Genomic DNA, 18,310 nt, shown 5'->3' with positions numbered 1-18,310 from the left:
AGCGTCGGCCCGGGGACTGAAGGGTCCCAGGTTCGATTCCAGTAAAGGGCATGTACCTTGGTTTTGGGCACATACCCAGTAGGGAGTGTGCAGGAGGCAGCTGATTGATGTTTCTCTCTCATCTATGTTTCTAACTCTCTATTCCTCTTCCTTTCTCTCTGTAAAAAATCAATAAAAAATATATTTTTTAAAAAAGATACTCATAATAGAATTGAAAATTATTCCTGGAACGAGATAGCATTTTGTACCTATTAGATTGGCAAAGGCCAATTGGCATATCATTTGTAATGTAGTTCTAGGTTCTATTTGTTAATATTGTATTTTAATTTTATGTTATATCTGAAAGGAGATTAACCAGTAGATTTCTCCTTTGTGTACTCTTTTTCAGGTTTTGGTATCATAGCCATTTAAAAAAAACAAACATACAAAACTGAAGGATTGTTGGTGAAAAAGCTTTGAAGGCAACCATTTGAAATGACCTTGAAGAAAAAAAGAAAGAAAAGGAGAGTATTTCAGATCTTGCTTCCCAGCAATTGTCATTAGTTTGGACTCAAATAAACTCATAAAAATTCTCTACAGGTTTAGGTGTTTATTACATGGACACAATAAACACAAAAACAAATACGAGTCCTTGTTAGCTCTTCTTTCTCAACTTCTACTTGTTGAGATTTCTCAGAACTGCAACCTTGATCCTCTAGTCTTTATACTCCCCCCAAAGGAACCTCATTCACAGTGTGGCCCCACATTTCTAAATCTAGTTCAAGTCTCTCTTCTGATGTCTAAATTGATATATCCAAATGCTTATTTTTCATTTCCATTTCAAGGTTTTATAGATATTTCATATTTAACACTATGTGTGTTTTTATTACTCTTTAAAAATTATTTATTTGGGAGAGGGAGAGAGAGATAGAAACATCAATGATGAGAGAGAATCATTGATCGGCTGCTTCCTGCACACCCCACACTGTGGATTGAGCCCACAACCCGGGCATGTTCCCCAACTGGAAATCGATGAACTGTAACCTCCTGGTTCAATATACTATGTGATATTGAATCTAAGAAGCTATTGATTGTAAGTCATATTTATGTCCACTAAGATAAAAATAATTACTGCCAATTGAACGGCATGATGCTAAGACGCTCTTGAATCTTATCCTTGTAAGATACATCTCAATTTCAGAGATGTTAAAATAATTTTTAAAATAATGTGATAAAAAACAAGAAAGAAAAAAAAGAAAGATGCTTACAACACTATGGTTTGTCTATTTTTGTAACAATTTCCAACACCATACTCTTTATATCTTCTTTCTGACATAAATTCCAAGCTATTCCAAGTATTATGGACATTGCTTTCCTTTCCAATAAATATATGAACTTTCAGTGGCAAACAGAGGCAGATGTTCCATGAAGGTTTTTATTCTCACAAACCTACCTCACCCTCTCTATCTTTTCAGCCTGACACCTGAACCAGAACACACAAAAACTCCTATTTCAGAAAATGGAGAAGGGCTGGGAAATGAGTACCAAGCCTTCCTCTCTCCAGTTCAGGTCTCCTCGCTATTATTTACTTCCACCATTGTATTCCTGCTGCTGCTCTCCAGTTTTATATTCTTTCCTGCAACTGTCTTTCCTCATCTTTGTTTCATTTATCCCACCACCTACTTCAAAACCCAGTTTAAATTTCCTTCTCCCATAATCTGGCTAATCCAGTTTATTACACATACCACAGACTTTCATTTGCTACTGTATTTAAAGTTTGGCTATACATTCTAGCTATAATTGTTCTCCAATTGTTTCAAAGAGTGCTAGTTTTCTTTTTTAGGCTTTGTGGTGAGCTCCTTGAGGGCAGGGCCCTTATCTTAAAATTCTGCTGGGCATTTCTCATTGTGTTTACCACTGTGAGCAAATACATTCACTGCATACTTGCAAGGCATATCTCACTGAAGACATCCATCACAGTTGTTCATTTAGTAAATGAGATAATGCAAATGCAGATGCTCGCCAAAGGTAAACCATTACTATTAATTCCCTCATTCATCATACATGTACATCAGCCTCAGGGGCTAGGGAACCTAGGATTGTAGCTCTTTGTCTCAGATCTCTCCATTTTGGAGCCAACCAGGAAGTTTAGATTTGCCTAGGGCCCAACACCAAGGGTCCAAGACTGCATTTATCCCCAAAATGGACCAGGTTAGCTATGATATATGAGAATAAAACCAAACAATTGAAACTCAAATGACAAGATACCATTTTCTCATGAATTTAGCAGAACTTCCTTGTAAATTGCTGAAACCCAAATCTTTTAGCTTGCAGGAGTGGGATAGCTACTAGGACATACCTTTGCCACATTGTAACATATAGTGCCTACATAGAAAAATGGATGTTTTTTATTTTATTTGATTAGGGGCTCAGTGCATGAATCCGTGCACCTTGAAAGAAACTGTGGGCCACGAGGCTGTGGTGGGCACAGGGGTGGAACTCGGCCCATCCTCCATGCCCCTGCCCGGCCCCTCTCACCGTGCCCCCCCCCCCCCCCCCCCCCCCCCCCCCCCGTCTGCCCCGCAGCCCCGCTCCTGCTGCCATCAGCAGGTGCAAGCGCGGCTGCTGCCCCGATAGCCCCTCAGAAGCAGGGGGAGGTGGAGAAGCCTTCAGGGGTGATCAGGGCAGGCAGTTGCCCCTCGAACCCTCTGATGGCGCAGAGCCATTGGGACCGGCAGTAGATGCGAGCACCAGTGGGACCAAGGCGTGTGGGAGCAAAGAATTTTCAGTTACCACCAGAGGCTCACCCAGATGACAGCAACCTGTGCCCTGGCTCAGCTGCTCCACCATCCGCCATGGCTGATGCCTGCCATGTTCCGCACACGCCCCCTGGTTGTCAGCACACGTCATAGCGACCAGTTGTTTGGTTGTTCCGCAGTTTGGTCTATCTGCATATTAGGGTTTTGTATATATAGATTACATTAAATGTTTTACTTAAATTTTTAAACTTTAAGATTTTTAGTTTCAGACGGAAAAATAACGGCAAAAACTTACACACTCTTTTCAAAAATATGAGAATTAGCGTTTTCTAGAGGGCATTTGGGGTTGACAAGTGCTGCCACCACACCTTTAAGATCACTTTACAGCTGTGGGAAAACTCTCGGAGCTGTTTTTCCTGACCCCGCCATTTCCAAGAGGCTATATTGCTGCAGGGAACAGGCACAGCCCTGCTCTTTATCTCTCTCCTCCTCCTCACCCTTTCAAAGCCAAATCCGCCCGGTGAGAATTTGGAAACAAGGCTGAAGGCAAGAGAGGGCGAGGGGGGAGGGGTTCTTTAGGACGATAGGGGAAGAGCACTCAGTGAGGCATTTTTCTCTCTCCCTCGCACTCCCCAGAGCCTTCAAGTTCCGTGTCTGAAGTTGGAAGTGTGGGGGCGGTCTGGTACATTTTCAACTTGGCCTACAGTTGGGAGTCCGTACTGCAGGGGCTGAGAACATTGCGCGAGGCCATCAACCTGAGCTTCTGGCTAGAAGGACGCGAAAGCCAGGCCCAAGGCACCGGTTGTCATGAGAACCCGAGCGCTGGTCTCCCCGGCGACCTCGTCCCTAGGGAGAAGGCGGGGTTGAAGGCAGGATGGGCCAATCAGGCCGAGGGAAGCGCCGGGTGAGAGATCCGCGGTCCTCCAGGAGCCCGGGAAGGGTTGAGTGACAGGAACGGGGGCGGGGCCGGCCAGGCCGCCTGAGGTGGAGCCCGAGTTAGGCGACTACCTCTCGCGGCCGCGGCGCGGCGAGGGTGACACACCGTGATCTCGGCCCCTAGAGACCGTCTTGCTGGCGAGCAGCACGCCTTGGCTCCCGGGTCCGCCTCAGCAGCCGCGGCCGCGCTCGGAGCCGGCTGCAGGCATCGAGCCGCCCCGCGCCTGACGGGTTTGGCAAAGCCCTCGGAGCGCGCCGAGCACAGGAGGGCGAGAGGCTGCGCGAGCGCTCCGGGGTCAGGCGGTCGGCCGGGGTCGCCGCCGGAGGGGCGTTTCCGAGGCGTGGAGGCGGAGGAGGAGATGCTGCTCCTCTTCTCCCCCTCCCCAGGCTCCGTCTCCAGCTCCGTCGGCCCACGCCCGCACCCGCTCGGGGGAGAAGAGGTGGTGGCTCTCCGCGCCCGCGGCGGCTGCCGGCGGCCCGCCCCGACGCCGCGTCCCCGCCGCGCGCTCCAGTAGCAGGACCGGGTCTCCCGACGAGCCGGTAAGGACCGGGGCGGCCCTGGGCTCCCGGCTGGCTGTGCAGAAGTGCACAGCAAAGGACACCGCTCGCCCTCTTTCTCTTCTCTTTGCTTTTGCTCCAGCCCCTAAAACCAACTCCTCTGCTGCCCTGGTGGAAGAAACTTTTCTTTGGTTTTCGTGGCGGGGTGTTTTTGTATGTTCGAGTCGGGATAGGGAAGGGATGAGATGAAATTTCATTTTGAATTAGGTAAATCCACCTCTTCCGCGGCGGAGAGCCGGATTCTTGGGAATGAAACCCCATGGGGCGAGTGAGAGGTGGTGGGGTAATCGGCAGTGACATCGTCCCATCAGGCTAGTGCAGCTCTGCTAAGGGAAGGGCTCCCGGAGTCTGTTTCTAATTTCTGCAAATGACTGTGGACATGGTGCGGTGAGAGGCCGCCAGAAGAATGTGTATATGTAAGGGCTGGGGAAGAGGGGGTGGGGTGGTGGGGTGGTGGGGACGGGGGCCGTGGGGGCAGAGGGAGAGACACTGCCTGGTGCAAGCTCTTTTATTGCTTTTCTTCTTCGTTCGCGAGTTACCCCCCTCCCCCTCCGCTGATTACATGATTCTGTAGTACGGAAAGCTGGAAAGCTAAAGTTTGGTAAAGTCGAGCAAGTTCTTAGGAAGTTTCATTTCCTACCGTTGTGAATATACTGGAGGAGGGGAAATGGGGGAAAATATTACCCCTCAAATAGACTTACAGCAAGCAATACAGGTTTCATTGGCCTTACACAGATGCGATGGACACCCCCACACACGTCCAGCTAATCTCTAAGACAGCCTTGTGTCATTTTCGTTTAATTGCATCTTTGAAACAACAAACGCGGTGACTTCATAGGGAGCTGCCGGGAGCTGAGTTTACCTCTCAGAAAATGGGGCAATCGGGTTTGTTTTCAAGGCGGGGACCTAAACAAAATGTGGGACACCTGAGCTGTTGGTTGACGGGCGCTGGTAACTAATTAGCAAGATTTTAAAATTTTTATCTGCAGAGTTTACTAAAGGATGGGGGGAGAGGAGGATAAAAGTCGCTGTATTATGAAACAAGCGTTGGTATTTTCTCAAATTCTTTATGACTAGGTTCTCAGGGTCCAAGTGAAAACTTGCTTCATGCTCATTGGTCGCTTGTGGTAGGGCTATGATACAAATTATTTCTCGTTTTAATGTCATTAGCATTTTAAAATTAAATGCATGCATATATTGACTCAGTAAATTCATACAAGAGCAAATTGAATGCTTTATCATGCAATCCTAAATTTATTATACTTTTTCATAACATTGTGTTCTAACTTTGTTGTAGAGCCTGTGTGGGAGTATGTGTGGGGGATAGGGCAGGATGGAAGCGGGAATTAATAATAGAAAGGTAACTAGGGTTAGTTATTAAGAAAAAGAGAGACTAATTTATAGTGTTCTTCACTTTTACAATTGGAGAATTATGACTTCCTTTACCATTATGTAGGACTGTCTTTTGCATTTACATTTGTCCCACCAAAATTTTTACTTTAATGTAAAGCCTACTTATTTTTTGGAGGGTGACTACCACCCTCAAAAAATTCTTATAAATAGCTTTTCATGTCACAAGTAACACACAATATACACAAACCATTGAAAACAGTGTCAATTTAAAGGATAGATGTCTTTTTTGTTTGTTTGTGTTTTTTATTTTATTATTATTTGTTTGGTTACTCCTCATCCGAGGATATTTTTCCATTGATTTTTATTATTTTATTTTATTATTTTTAAATATATTTTTTATTGATTTTTACAGAGAGGGAAGGGGAGAGATAGAAACATCTATGAGAGAGAAACACCGATCAACTGCCTTCTGCACGTCCCCTACTGGGGATGGAGCCTGCAACCAAGGTACCTGCCCTTGATCGGAATCAAACTGGGGACCCTTCAATCCGCGTGCAGACACTCTATCCACAGAGCCAAACCAGTTAGGGCTCCATTGATTTTTAGAGAGAGTGGAAGCGAGAGGGTGAGACAGAGAGAAACATCCATTGAGAGAGACACATGAATTGGTTGCCTCCTGCACACGGCTTAGCCAGGGCCGAGGAACCTGCAACGGAAGTAGGTGACCTTGACCGGAATCGAGCCTGGGACCATTCAGTCCAAGGGCCAACACTCTATCCACTGTGCCAGACCTGCTAGGGCAAGGATAGATTTCTATACTATCAATGAGAGGAGTCAAAAGTTGTAAATACCTTACATTATCTTTTTCTGTAGATATGCCTCATAAATTCAGGATGTGAATTTGAGAATTGTTAATCAGTTTTTAGGTAGAAGATAGGTGTCAATATTTAAATGAATGGAATTTATGTGTTCTTTCTTTATTATTAAAAAAACAGGTCAACCTTAGCTGGTTTGGCTCAGTGGATAGAGTGTCAGCCTGCCGACTGAAGGGTCCCAGGTTCAAGGGCACATGCCCAGGTTGCGGGGGGCGTGCAGGAGGCAGTTGATCAATGATTCTCTCTCATCATTGATGTTTCTATCTCTTCCTCTCCCTTCCTCTCTGAAATCAATAGAAATGTATTTTTAAAAAAAAGAAAAACAGGTCGAATCATTGCTTTATTTCACTTTTAATAGATTGAGGATTAGTGGAAGAGCATTGTAGCTTCTCCTATATCAGTTGTGTATATATTTTTACAGCGCATCTTATTGCCCAGTTCCAAACATACTGAAGAAAAGGACTATTGGACCCCTGGCTGGTGTGCTCAGTGGTTAAGAGTGTCGGCCTGCATACTGCTCACGGGTTTGATTCCCAGTCAAGTGCAGGTACCTGGGTTGCAGGTCCAATCCCCAGCCCCCATCAGGGCGAGTTCAGGAGGCAACGAATTAACATCTCTCATCTAACATCGATGTTTCTCTATCTCCATTTCTATCTCTATATCTCTGTGTCTCTCTTTCTCTCTCAAAAATCAATGGAAAAAAATATCCTCGGATGATAACAACAAAGACTATTGGGGATAAGCTGCCACTGCTTCTTATGCTTTTTTGACAGTTTGTAATTTTTATTTTTTATTATATTTTTATTGATTTTAGAGAGGCAGGGAGAGGGAGAGGGAGATAGAGACATTAATGATGAGAGAGAATCTTTGATAGGCTGCCTTCTGCATACCTCCTACTGGGGATTGAGCCCGCAACCCAGTTATGTGCCCTTGACTGGAGTCGAACCTGGGACCCTTCAGTCCGCAGGCTGACACTCTATCCACTAAGCCAAACTGGCTAGGGCAAGTTTGTAATTTTTAAATAAACTACAAAACATTTTTTGTGGTGTAATTATATTGTAATTAATACCATTTGAAATTGAAAAGAAACACTACCATACTCCAAGTCAGTGCATTTAGGAGTTATTCCTGTCAACATATTCTTATTTTGGCATATATTTTGTGCTATTAATTAGAATAGTGCATTGATGATATTCTGTCGGGCCTCTGATATAACCAAGTGTAACTCATTTGTGTTCATGTCACTTTACAAGGTAGGGGCCTGAAAAAGGACAAAATATATTGGGTCTCAGGAAAGGATTAGTGCTGATGGGGAAGGGTGATAGTTCCTTGCTCTGGATTTCTCAATTTTTCTTTGAGAACCTTTCTCTTTTAATTTGAAAATTAAGTTAGCTTTTTTTCTTTTTTTTTAAAATTATATTTTATTGATTTTTTACAGAGAGGAAGGGAGAGGGATAGAGAGTTAGAAACATCGATGAGAGAGAAACATCAATCAGCTGCCTCCTGCACACCTCCTACTGGGGATGTGCCCGCAACCAAGGTACGTGCCCTTGACCGGAATCGAACCTGGGACCCTTCAGTCCGCAGGCCGACGCTCTATCCACTGAGCCAAACCGGTTTCGGCTAAGTTAGCTTTTAATGAGCAGATTAACATAGGACTTTAAATGGCCTAAGTTAAAGTTTCATACTCATTGTAAGAAATGAGTGAGTATATCTACAAGCAAAGAAATGTCTTTGGCTGCATACTGCATCTATGCCTAATAAACAGTTTCCTATTTTATTTCTGTTAAAGTGCCTGCATATTAGAATCACCTGAGTAAGCTTTGAAATACCTTTATGCCTAAGATTCAACCCAGACCAATTAAATCAGAATCTTGGGGGAGAGGGGATAGGGATGCAGGGAGTGACACCCATGCATCCATATTTTTGGAAGTTCCCTAAGAATTTAAACATGGAGCCAACTTGTGAACCATTATTCTAATCCTCCCTAGAAGGTCAGTATTAGAAAACTTGATTCCCACCAAAGCAGCAACATTTTTATATTGAATTATAGTTCTTTCTTCTATATAAATCACAAGTATTTCTTTAGAAATAAACTTAGTGTTTCAGAAGCATCGATCTATATGCCCATCTATAGGACTTTTTACTGTTGGAATCAGAATTTAAGATGCAGATATTTCCCTCTAGTTTCTTAGAACTGCACTGTCCAGTGTAGTAGTTTCAGCCACAAGTGGCTAAATTTAAATTAACTAGGTAACAATTTATAATAGTTCTGTATTCCTGCTAGCCGTATTTTTTTAATTTTTTAATAATATATTTTTATTGACTTCAGAGAGGAAGGGAGAGGGATAGAGAGATAGAAATATCTACAATGAGAGAGAATCATGGATCGGCTGCCTCCTGCATGCCCCACACTGAGGATGGAGCATGAAACCCGAGCATATGCCCTGACCAGGAATTGAATCGTGACCTTCTGGTTCATAGGTCAACACTCAACCACTGAGCAACACCAGCTGTATTTTAAATGCTCAATAGCCACTTGTGGCTAGTAGATACTGTATTGGATATCATTACAGAAAATTCTTAATTACCTATAGATTTTAAAATTTGTATTCTAATTTCTCATCATTCACATATAAATTTATAATTTAAAATTATGTATTTTTGATAGTTGTTTTTTAAGTAAGGGGAAATACCACATTTTCGATGTTCACATTACCTCTTTCTTCAGGGTGTTGTACCTAGTTGTAAGGTTTTCCTTTTTAAAAACAACTGAGAGGAGAAACTTTAGTGTCTTTGTGTTTATTATTTATATCAGAATGCTCTGAATCTAACCAAGAGTTTAAAATTGCCCTCGTGTATGCTGTCAGTTTCTGGTCTGGAAATAGAGAAAGTCATCATTTCAACTCAAGTGTTGGAAATTTGATTCAAGGTTGTTGTTTTTTATCTGGTGAAGGTTCTTTTGACTTTTATAAATGGAGACTCTTAGTTCATCTGATATAATCAATTTTTCAACAGAAGGTCATCTTATTAGTTTTAACATGAACGTGCAGATGCACAAGAGACTATTTTTTTCCCATATGGGAAAGCATCCCCTTCAACAGGAATGAGGTTTCTAAACAATTTGAAATGGTTGGAAACTAGAAGTATGTTTTGAATTTTAATGGTGTTTTAATGGTGTTAATTATTGATGCACAGTTTAGAAGAAACTGTACTGTGTAGTTTATCTCACCTGCAACTCCCCCTTAAACATGTAAAAGAAATCGAAGTTTTCTCTATTGATTTAGTGTGTTCTGAGTAGAAATGGAAACCAGTTGTCTTAAGTTAAAAGTATTCTTTCTTTAGTTTTTCCCTTATTGGTAGGTGGTACATTTCTTTTTACATAAACATGCTTTCTTACCTACTCACATAAGACAGATTTGCATCCAGAATGTTGTGGGTTTGTGTGGGGTTTTTTTAAAGGATGCCTGATGGAATGGTTTGTATATAATATCACTTTCATGTATTAATGCTTTTCCACTTGGTTCTAATGTAGTCCGTGGAACAAAAATGAAATATTCTTGTTGAATAACCTAAATTAAGGTTGATTGTATAACCTGAGAAAGTGGTGAAAATATTCAGAATTGTTAGTTTTTGAAGAAAGATATAATCTGGAAAATTTTTAAAAAAGAAATTTTGTTTTTCTTAGCACTGCTTAAAATTAGTTAAACACGTTTTCTAAAATAATATAATTTTAAAAATAAACATTTAAACTATTAAGGGATGATTGTTTTAGGTCTTAGTGTAGTCAAATATCTCTTCTGGAAAATATAATGTAATTCAGTTTTTGAAGTGAAAAGAAATACTTAGTGTTTTGGTACAGGAATTTCTCTTAATGTAAGGTTCTGAATAATAGATTCATTTCCTCTTTGTCTTTCATTTTCTTGATTTATGCTGAGATGTAGTTACACGGTATTATTTGAACATAATGTTGATTAATTTCATTCTTTACACAATCTGTTTTAATTTATTTTGATGATAGCTTCTTATGCTTAGTTTAAGGAATGAGCTTGAGACAATGATTCAAATGTAACACATCTCAATTTTCTATGTGCTATGTGAAAATTTACCAAAGCTAAAATGTATCCTTGTAGCTGCACTTGAAAGCTGGAATAGCTGTTTTGTTAAAAACAAACGAACAAAAAAACACCCAAAACCTAATAATTAAAAAAATAATAAATATAATAGAGACTTTAGTCCAGGAATATTCAATTATCAAATCAAAACTAGATAAAACTGTATCGTAGATATATACCATTTGGTTGAGTTCAGCCTAAACTTTGAAATTCTGGCACTGCTTTGAGGTGTATGGAAATGAATAAAAAATAGGATATAGTACCCAGCAATACTGTTACTTCACTTACCCTCCAATGTTTATAGTTTTATCATTCTTATCATTACAAAAAAAAAAAATCTAGAATATATTGTTCTCTATCATTAAACTTAATGAGGATTTCCTTCAACTCTTAAATAAAATATTTTAATGTGGTCACATAATATATCACACCCATTGTATAACTGAAGACCAAACTGAGCTGTTTGAAAAATTTTTATCTGAATCTTTCCCAGTGTGTTTGTTAGTACATGAAGATTTCTAACTACAAAGGGATTTTAAGATTGTATTGACATACTAAGATTTAATTGAAAAATGGATAATATTGTTCCTCCACCTCACGGGATACTAATGACTCATTTTTGGTGAGCCAAACCAGTTGACTTTTTTAGTGCAGTAGTGATGAATCTGGTCTGATCTGTCCACATTCTGATGCCTAGCTCCCTTTTTAATTGTTCTGTATTCTGTAAATATACAGTGAATTCCCATTTTCTTACAGGCACTTTACTAGGCACTGTTGATTCACAGAGAAGATAGATTTTCAAGACAGCAGATAAATGGAATAGCCTGTGGCTACATAGCTTTAATTATCTGAGTTCATGCCAAGTAAATCGGTGTAGTGATAGGATATAGTAACACAGAACAGCTGTGAAGAGAAAATTAAATAACATGTAAACTTGGAAAACTTTATAAACATGTGGGTAACTATATGAATATATATGCATTGTTTTTTCAAATATGTTTTTATTGATTTAGAAGAGGAAAGGAGAGGGAGAGAAAGATAGAAACATCAATGATAAGAGAATCATTGATTGGCTGCTTCCTGCACCTCCCCCCCACCCCCAACTGGGGATCAAGCCTGCAACCCGGGTACATGCCCTGACCTGGAATGGAACCGTGACTTCCTGGTTTATGGGTTGACGTTCAACCACTGAGCCACCATCTGCCAAGCTGTATGAATTGTTTTCAGATGCAACTGTGCATGGTGTTGACCACTCCTGATTTATTTAGAGAGACAATATAGCATGGCATTTAGAGACAAGACTCTGGATCCAAGCTGCCTGGGTTTTGATTCCCACTCAGATTTACCAACTCTCTGACCTTGTGCAAGTTTCTTAACCTCACTGTACTTTATTTAGTTTCTTCATCTGCAAAATAAAGATAATAACCAGTCTTCTTTTTAAAAAAAATATATTTTTGTTGATTTTTAGAGAGAGAGAGAAACATGGATTTGTTGTTTCACCCACTTACGCATTCATTGGTTGATTCTTGTATGTGCCCTGACTGAGACCAAACCTGCAACCTTGGTGCATCGGGACAACACTCTTACCAACTAAGCTACGAAGCCAGGGCTAACCAGTCTTCTTCATGAGATTGTTGTAAGGACCAAATAAGTTAATACATGTAAAACATTTACAGTAGTGCCTAGTGCATACCAAGTATTTTATAAATATTAGCTATTATTATTTTTGGTATATACTAGTACTAGTATTTGATTTATCAGTTAATGTTTTTTAACACACTGGGTAAAGGTAATATATGAACTTAAATGTGATTGTTTGTTGCAAAGTTATGGACCTACTTTGTTCCTTGGGCTACCTGTTTCTTCTACTCGTTACTTGGGCTCGTTGATATATGTAGTGTGTGCCTGATTTTCACACATTACGTGAAAAATAAATGTCCTCTTCAAGCTATTCATTTAAAAAAATATATATTTCTTTATTGACTTCAGAGAGGAAGGGAGAGGGAGAGATAGAAACATCAATGATGAGAGAGAATCATTGATTAGCTGTCTCCTGCATGCCCCCTAGAGGGGATCGAGCCACAACCCAGGCATGTGCCCTGGGCCGGAATCAAACCCTGGACCCCTTAGTCCGCAGGCTGATGCTCTATCCACTGAGCCAAACCGGCTAGGGCAAGCTATTCATTTTAAGAACTGTACATCTCATGTTTTGGAGTTACTTTTAGAGCATATGACATGTTGTTTTGACTACCTTTTTTAGTGGCACATCTGTTCTTTGAGAGTAAGTCTAATTCAGTTAAATAATGTATTTATTTATATTTTAGAAAGGTGAATAGTTAAGGAGTATAATTTGAATAAAATGAAAAATCATTGCCTGGCTGGTGTGGTTCAGTGGTTGAATGTTAAACTATGAACCAGAAGGTCATGGTTCGATTCTGATCAGGGCACATGCTGGGTTGTGGGCTTGATCCCCAGTAGGTGGTGTGCAGGAGGCAGCCAATCAGTGATTCTCTCTCATCAATGATGTTTCTATCTCTCTCCCTTCCTCTCTGAAATCAATAAAAAAAATATATTTAAAAAAAATGAAAAATGATTATAAAGTAAAAGGAGTGATTTTTTAAAATATGTTTATTGATTTCAGAGAGGAAGGGAGAGGGAAAGAGATAGAAACGTCAATGATGAGAGAGAATCACCGAGGACATGGGCATGTATCCTCCCAAAGTGTCTATTTTGAAAGGTAACACTCCCGAACTTATAAATTCTAGTATATTTAACTGTACACGTTCACAGTGTCACAAACATAGAGCTGTTATTTAATGTTTGTGAATCTTAGGTTTCTGTGCCTCTGGGAGTAAGTGTTGTGTATCATAACCTAAAATTCTATATAAAGTATTTGTGGCACATTTCCCAACAGATACTGTGTATACTTTAGAACCTTTGATATCTTAACATGCCTCCCAGATGATATCAAATATATCACTTTTCCGTTATTTGACAATTTAACTACAGAATTCATAGTACATCTTTTAAGATCTATACCAGCCGTGGGCAAACTACGGCCCGCGTGCCTGATCCGGCTGTTCTATCCGGTTCTCTTGCTCTCCCCTCCGCTCCTTTACTTTGAATTTATATTAGTTCACACAAATACTCCATCCATGCTTTTGTTCCGGCCCTCCGGTCCAGTTTAAGAACCCATTGTGGCCCTCAAGTCAAAAAGTTTGCCCACCCCTGATCTATACTAATAAAAAGGTAATATGCTAATTAGACCGGGTCAACTGGACATCTTCCAGATGTCCGAATTCCTTCCAGACAAAGCCACGGTGGCGGGGGCCGAGGCAGAGGCAGTTAGGGGTGATCAGGCCAGCAGGCACAGTGGTTAGGGGCAATCAGACAGGCAGACAGAGGTGGTTAGGGGTGATCAGGCAAGCAGGCAGAGTGGTTAGGGGCAATCAGGCAGGCAGGTGAGCGGTTAGGAGCCTGTGGTCCTGGATTGCCAGAGGGATGTCCCCTGCAGGATCAGGCCTAAACCGGCAGTCGGACAACCCCCAGGGGTTCTGGATTGGAGAGGGTGCAGGCCAGGCTGAGGGACCCTCTCCCACCATGCACGAATTTTGTGCACCGGGTCTCTAGTGTTTCATAATAGAAGCACTGATTTGGGAAATGCTGCTTCAGATATTCATTGTGTGTGCCCTATCCAAGACCACTGCAATGATTTGTTCTGCTTCTTCCAGTTAGAAATTACATTGGGTTGCTAATACAAGAGACCTAGCACAGTGGTCGGCAAACTGCTGCTTGCGAGCCGCCGTTTGCCGCTCTGTTGACTAATGAGCTTGCCGACCACTGACCTAGCATAACAATGAACTAAAAGACGGTAGATACTTATTTTTCCTTTTAACATATACCAGTAAAGTTCAGGCATAATACTCCAGAGCTGACCAAGACATCTTTTATTGTTCTTCTTGGCCTCCTCAGTACATGGCTTTCATCCTCAGGATGGCCTTATGGTCACCAAATGGCTCCTAGCATTCTGTTCAGAATGTCCTTCCAGGCAGACAAATATGGAAGAAATTTGGAAAATGGCAAAAAGGGTGTGCCTTCCAGCTGAGCCAGATCCTTTTAAAGAATTTCCTCAAGAGCTTTATCCAATGACTTCTGTTTGTATTGGCCACCCCTACATTTAAGGGAAGCACTTTAGAAAGTGCTGATGGAGGAGGCAAGATTATCTGCTTTTAAGTATGGTTCGGGTAGTGGTGAAGAATTGGAAGTTTTAGGAGCAAGGTAAAGGTCAGAAATCATTGCTGTTGATAAAGTAGAGGGAGAGTGATGAAGGGCTTCCTGGCCTCATCAGTTTGAAGTTGAGTAATTTGAAGCTGGGAATTGTAATTTTTTGCTGGGCACTTGGCTGTCCCAAAACTAATTAAAGAGAGGAAATATTATGGATCCAATTATTTTCTCTCCAGAGTTCTTAATATCTGATCTCCATTTGTTTCCAGTTTAGTGGAATTTGGTTGTAATACGCACAGATGAGGGGTTTGGTGTTATTGACTTCCCACTTGATATCTAATGCATAAATGATGCTGATTAAAGTGGCTTTACCTAGAGTAGGGGTGGGGGATCTTTTTCTGTCAAGGGCCATTTGAATATTTATAACATCAATTTAAAAATTAGCCTGCTATATTTGGTCAAACATTTAATTAACTCACCCGTAATGCCTTGGTAGGACCAGACCAAATGATTTTGCAGGCCTTATATGGCCCGAGGGCCGAATGTTCTGCACCCCTTACCTAGAGGATATTTAAGGGACTGGATTCACTTTCTGTGGAGACTGATTCATGACCATTAAGATTACTAGTGTTTGGTACCTTTATACTTTTTTTAAAAAAAAATATTTTATTGATTTTTTTACAGAGAGGAAGAGAGAGGGATAGAGAGTTAGAAACATCGATGAGAGAGAGACATCGATCCAGCTGCCTCTTGCACGCCCCCTACTGGGGATGTGCCCGCAACCCAGGTACATGCCCTTGACCGGAATCGAACCTGGGACCCTTCAGTCTGCAGGCCGACGCTATCCACTGAGCCAAACCGGTTAGGGCTGGTACCTTTATACTTTTGCATGGATTGATACTTAATTCCTTGAAATAATATGTCTCATTTATACAATTTAAAAAATCAGTATTCAATCTACCATTGAAACATTAAATTGAGTTATTGTTAACCTTTAACAAGAGGAAATTATTGTATTTTCATTCTTAAATGTTAGCGTTTGTGAAAACTAAATCTAGGTAGTATCATGATTTGTTTATTTAAATTCAAGCATAAATTAGGAATCATAGTGTAGTAGAAAGAATACAGATTTTGAATTTAGGTAGTTTTTGGTTTGTCCTTTAGCTCTTTTAGCAATTGGAGTCATTTAATCTCTCTGTGTCCAACCTTATTTTTAAAAAAATTTTTAATAACATTTTTATTTTTGTTAATCCTCACCTAGGATACTTTTCCATTGATTTTTTTGAAAGAGTGGAAGAGAGAGGGAGAGACACAGAGAGAGAAACATAGATGTGAGAGAGACACATCGATTGGTTGCCTCCCACAAAAGCCCCGACCAGGGCTGGGGATCAGGCCTGCAACCGAGGTATGTGCCCTTGACCAGAATCAAACCCGAGACCCTTCAGTCCTTGGGCCAACGCTCTATCTACTGAGCAAAACTGGCTAGGGCTCTGTTTGTAATCTTTAAAATGGAAATGATAATATCTACTATACGGTTTTCTGAGCTTTATTCCTGAATTACTACACATATCACAGCCCACTGATTCATTTCATAAGAATTTTTTGCCTTTCACTTCTTTCTTCAGCTGTGTATATTAGGGGAAATAGTAACCTAAGAAATATGATTAATCAGCAGATGAATGGATTAAAAAACTGTGGTACATATACACAATGGAATGCTATGCTGCACTAAAAAAGAAGGAATTCCTACCATTTGCAATAACATGGATGGAACTGGAGAGCATTGTGCTAAGTGAAATAATCCAGTCAGAGAAAGATAAATATCACATGATCTCACTCATCTATGGAAAATAATGAACAATATAAACTGATGAACAAAAGCAGATCCAGAGACAGGGAAGCATCAATCAGACTGTCAAACCTCAGAGGGAAGGTAGGGGAAGGTGGGGGTAAGGGGGAGAAATCAACCAAAGGACTTGTATGCATGCATATAAGTCTAACCAGTGGACAAAGACAACAGGGGGGTGAGGGCATGAGTTGGGGGGGGGGTTGGGAAGGTAATGGGGGGATGAGGACAAATATGTAATACCTCAATCAATAAATAAATTAAAATGAAAAAAATATGATTAATAATACTGAGACAACAGTATGGCTTATCTCTTTATCACCTAATGTATATTAACTTCTCTAGTATGCATTGTTTTGATTAGGTCACTGACTGCTTTAATTAGATTGTTACATATGTAATATCTTTTTAGACATGGTAGCTACATATAAACCACTTTAAGACTAAAATGATTGAAATGTTAAAGGAAAGAAAATGGGCAAATCTGCCATGTCCTCTTGAATATGGGAAAAAATATGGAAATTGGTAGAAAAATTATCCATAGGATTCTTTGACTATAGTTGAAATAGTAACAATTAGAAATGTTTTACAAGTAATATAAGTTTATTTTTGTTTTGAATGTCTTGTTTTTTTGTCTAAACTAATTATATAGTCTTTGACATACTACTCTGTTCAGAATTGTCCAGAGAAACATTAAAAAATAAAAGAAAAATGCTTTTTACAAAAAAATTTTAAATCTAGGTCAAAAAAAAGACATAGGAAACCATTATATATTACAATAAGTAAGTGCAATAAAACTTTTAAGGAAGAGTAAAAGAAATGGGAAAGTGTATGTTAAAAAACAGTGTGTTAGGAGAGTCTGTCAAGGAGTAAGGAGTATGTGACCAATGCTGCCAGATGCCACAGGGAGCAAAGAAAGCCCACTGAAGAAAAGTAGAAGGTTCTGGCTGGGTAGCTCAGTTGGTTAGAGCATCGTCCTGATACACCAAGGTTGCAGGTTTGATCCTCCATCAGGGCACATACAAGAATCAACCAATGAATGCATAAATCTTTCTCCCTTCCTCTCTCTCTAAAATCAATTTTAAAAATTTAAAAAGAAAGAAAAGTAGAAGTAACAGAACAGTGTGATCAATTGAATGTTATTTACCATCAAAAGAACCATTTTACTACACTGACAAGGAGGAGAAAAGGAAGGACATTAAAATGGAGGATGGTATTTGGTTGCAAAATAGATGACATTTTATGGGTTAGAGAAATTTTGTGTTTAAGATTAAAGATGGTGAAAGAACAGATTCTGTGAGATTAAGAGATTTAAAATGCCAGAAGAGAGAAAAAGAGTCATCTCCTTTTACGAGGCTCTGTCTGGATGTGAAGGAATGAGCCCTAGGTAGATTTGCTAGCTTTAGTCAAAAGGAAAGCAACATTTTTCTGTAAAATTGAAGGGTAGTCTACAAAGATCAATGTGGGCCTACTGATGACTAGAAATGAAAATAAAGTTTTGTAAGAGAATTTACACTTAATGCTGTGATCTTTAGAAAATGATTATCTGCTTTTAAATATGATTTGGGTAGTGCTGAAGAATTGAATGTTTTAGGAGTGAGGTAAAGGTCAGAAATCATTGCTGTTGGGAAAGCAAAGGGAGATTGATAAAGAAAGGATTTACAG

The 18,310-nt window shown here is 40.3% G+C and overlaps 1 protein-coding gene across 1 annotated transcript in view; it reads left to right on the top strand.

Moving 5' to 3' along the window:
- Positions 1-3,725: 3,725 nt before the first annotated feature.
- PTPN13 (protein tyrosine phosphatase non-receptor type 13) overlaps positions 3,726-18,310 on the top strand; it is a 211,339-nt gene continuing 196,754 nt past the window's right edge. The window contains exon 1 of the mRNA XM_080676988.1: positions 3,726-4,214. The gene's annotated coding sequence lies outside the window, so the exon portion shown is untranslated. The remainder of the gene's footprint in view (positions 4,215-18,310) is intronic.

The sequence above is a fragment of the Plecotus auritus genome (assembly GCF_963455305.1).
Source record: "Plecotus auritus genome assembly, chromosome: 1".
Taxonomy (NCBI): Eukaryota; Metazoa; Chordata; class Mammalia; order Chiroptera; family Vespertilionidae; genus Plecotus; species Plecotus auritus.
Note: the sequence above shows the minus strand (reverse complement) of the source record. Positions and strands in the feature narration are given on the sequence as shown.